The following is a 4,308-nucleotide window of genomic DNA, read 5'->3' on the forward strand; positions in this document are numbered from 1 at the left end:
GGGGGGGGGGGGGGTGTTAAGGATAGTTGACCGTTCATTATAAGGCAAATATTTAGATATTTGCCTTATATTACGAGTTACCATATTTGCCATTTTATTAAAGGCAAATATATTGTATTCATTTATTATGCTTTCCTTTTGTTGCTATTTCCATATTATTTGTAATTTACTATATTTCTGTATACTATAAATGATTATAAATAAGAAAACTCTCCCCCATTTAAGTTGTGGTGGATTCATCAAACATTCACAAAAAAGAACACAACAAAAATTATGCAGAAGCTGTGGAGCCTCCTAAAACACAAACAACAGTCAGCAGTGGACAAAAAAGCAGACCATACACACCACCTCCTCCTTTTCTACCAAGAATAAAAAGAAAGAAAGAGAAAGCCCATTTTGAGAAGTTTATGGATATTCTGAAGGATATTCATATAAACATACCGCTAATGGAGATTATGAAGCAAATGCAAAATTATGTGAATTCTTGAAGGATGTGCTCACTAATAGAAGAAAGTTTGAAGAATTCAAGATGGTTGAATTAAATGAAGAGTTGTGCAATATTGAAAAACAATATCCTACTAAAAGAGAAAGACTTAGGTTCCTTCACTATTCTCGTATCAATTTGAGGAAAGGAACAAGGTAGAGCATTATGTGACTTGGGGGCAAGCATCAACTTAATGCTTCTGTCCATTCACATGAAGTTAGGGATTGAGAGGCTAGACCAACTACAGTCTCCATCCAACTAGCCGATAGGTCTATTACTTATCTTGAAGGAAAGATCGAAGAAATTTAATTCAAGTGGATAAATTCATAATTCCAGTGGATTTTATTATTTTAGTCTATGACGCTGACTGTAATGTACCAATAATTATGAGGAGGTCATTTTTAAAGACCAGGATGTCAACGGAACCATAACATTAAGAATGAGTTACCAAAAAATCGAATTTAATATCAATGACAGTATGAAATATTCAGTAGTGGCAGAAGAATGCTCAGCATTTTATGAATTGGTAGAACAACTAGCAACGAAGGAATGAGATAGTTGGGAAGGTGAGTAGGAAGAAGACCTCAGTTGGAATGACAAAACAGAACAGTTAACAGTTTTAGGTGAATTTAGCCGAACTTTTAAATCACTAGAATTTGAGGGAAGAAAAAGTTCATTGATGAAGCCATCTATTTAGGAAGCACCGCAACCGAACTTGAAACTACTACCTCCTAACCTTAAATATGCATATTTAGGTGACAAGGAGACACTACCCATCATCATCTTAACAACATTATCTTCGGCTCAAGAGGATATGCTCCTAGAAACATTGAAAAAGCACAAGGGGGCAATAAGTTAGAAATTGGCAGATAGAAAAAGAATTAGTCCTTCACTATGCATGCATAATATACAATTGGACGAAGGAAAATTTAAATCCATTGAGCAATAAAGACGATTCAATGTCATGATGAAGGAGGTTGTTAGAAAGAAGATTATCAAATGGCTAGATGCTCGAATAAAATATCCAATTGCAAACTGCAGCTGGGTCAACTTTATTCAATGTGTTCCCAAGAAAGGAGGGATAACAATAATGACAAAAGAGAACAACTAGCTGATCCCCACTAGAATAGTGAATGGGTGGAGAGTTTGTATGCCTTATAGAGACTAAACAAAGCAACACGTAAGGCTCATTTTTCCATACCGTTCATTGATCAAATGCTTGATAGACTCGCTGGAAAGTCACATTATTGCTTCTTGGATAGTTATGTGGGATACAATCAAATTACAATAACTCGAGAAGATCAAAAGAAGACCACATTTACATGTCTATATGGAATTTTTGCCTTTAAACAAATGTCCTTTACCATGTAATGCTCTAGCAACATTTCGATGATGCATGACGACCATTTTTACAGATATGGTAGAAACGTTCATGGAGATATTCATGGATGACTTTTCTGTTTATGGAGAATCTTTTAAAACTTGTTTGTGCAATCTATGAAACGTTCTACAAAGATGGGAAGAAAATAATCTTGTATTGAATTGGAAAAAATGTCATTTCATGGTCAACGAGAGAATAGTGTTAGGCCACAAAATCTCAAGAAAAATAATAGAAGTTGATAGATCCAAGATAGAAGCCATTGAAAAATTGAATCCACCCTACTTTAGTGAAAGGTATAAGATTATTTTTTGGTCATGCAGGGTTTTATCAGAGGTTTATTAAAGACTTTTCCGAGATTGCAAAACCATTGTGTAGCTTGTTGGAGGAAAATAGAAAATTATTTTTTGATGAACAATGCATGACAGCTTTTCAAGCATTGAAGACAGCGTTGACCATACAATGTCAACACTCGATTGGGATTCACCATTTGAGTTGATGTGTGATGCTAGTGACCATGTTGTGGGAGCAATGTTACGAAAGAAAAAAGGAAACGTACTTCATCCTATCTATTATGCAAGCAAAATGTTGAATGAGGCTCAACTGAATTATGCAACCACTGAAAAAAAAAATACTTGTTGTAGTATTTGCAGTTGAAAAATATAGAGCTTATTTATTTGGAGGAAAGGTGAAGGTGCACACTGACTACGCAACAATCAAGCACCTAATGATGAAACTGAATGGAAGGCCAAGATTAATTAGATGGATTCTACTATTACAAGAATTCGAGATTGAAATCTTGGACTAAGGGAGCTAATAATCATGTAGCGGATCACCTATCTAGAATGGAGAACATGGAGGAAAAAGGCAACGACAAAGATTAGATGGATTCTACTATTACAAGAATTCGAGATTGAAATCTTGGACTAAGGGAGCTAATAATCATGTAGCGGATCACCTATCTAGAATGGAGAACATGAAGGAAAAAGGCAACGACAAAGAAATTGATGATACATTTCATGATGAACAGCTGCTCAGCATAAATAGCAGTAGCAGTAGCAAAGAGGTAGCAAGTCCATGCTATGCAGATATAGCAAATTTTTTAGCCTATGGCATCATACCCGAAGAGCAAGCAAAGAAAGATGTTCTTCCACAAATCCAAAAGATACATTTAGGATGAACCTTTTCTTTTTAAGCAATGTGGAGACGGCATAGAGAGAAGATGCATTCCATATAGTTAAATATCAACAATTCTTGAACAATGCCATGCATCCCCATATGGAGGCCATTTTCGAAGGCAAATGACAGCATCTAAGGTATTTCAATTGGGTTTCTTTTGGCAAAAACTTTTCAAAATTCTAAAGAATTTTGCAGGGGTTGTGATCAATCAAAGAATGAGAAATATTAGTAAGAAAAATGAGCTACCCTTGAATTTTATTTTAGAAGTGGAACTTTTTAATGTATGAAGCATTGACTTTATGGGACCATTTCCGCGGTCTCATGAGAATTTAAATTCTAGTGGTTGTAGACTATGTGTCCAAGTGGGTGGAAGTAATAGCTTCTCCATCCAACGATGGGAAGACCGTACTCAAGTTTCTAAAAAGACACATATTCACCGATTTGGTGTACCAAGGTATTAAGAGGATATTTTGCCGTGAGAATTGGTTAGAATATATCTTAGATATTTAGAAAGTTGTTAGTATAGATTTGATTAACCGTATATTTTATTTATTTACCAGATTTAATTAGATATATATTTTTCTATTTTTAGGTATTAGTTGATAGTTTGTATCCTATTTAAACGTGGTAAACCTGAATGAAGATCATACTTTCGATCCCAATTCTATTTCTATTTCTCATTCTTAACATGGTATCAGAGCACCGATCTTGGTGTTCTTAAATATCAAAATTTCCTTTATGGCGGAATCAGCCAAATCTAGCTTCAAAATTTCGGATGTTGATTTAACACATCCGTACTATATTCATCACTCTGATCAGCCAGGATATTCACTTGTTCCAATCAAATTAAATGGAGCAAATTATCAATCCTGGAGGAAATCAGTTATGCATGCTCTTATTGCCAAGAAGAAAATTGGCTTCATTGATGGCACAATTGAGGAACCGTCCCAAGATGCAAATTCAACCGAATTCGAACTCTGGAATCAGTGCAACAGTATGATAATATCTTGGTTAACTCATTCCGTTGAAGCAGATATCGCTAAAGGCATTATTCACGCCAAGACAGCTCATCAAGTGTGGGTTGATCTTCACGATCAATTCTCACAAAAGAATGCTCCAGCAATTTTTCAAATACAAAACTCGATAGCAACGATGTCACAAGGAACCATGGCACTGTCAACATATTTCATCAAGCTCAAAGCACTCTGGGATGAACTGGAAGCGTACCGCACACCATTTACCTGTAATCAACGTCAAATACATATTG

This window comes from Cucurbita moschata, unplaced genomic scaffold (assembly GCF_002738365.1).
Source record: "Cucurbita moschata cultivar Rifu unplaced genomic scaffold, Cmos_1.0 Cmo_Scf00068, whole genome shotgun sequence".
Lineage (NCBI taxonomy): Eukaryota > Viridiplantae > Streptophyta > Magnoliopsida > Cucurbitales > Cucurbitaceae > Cucurbita > Cucurbita moschata.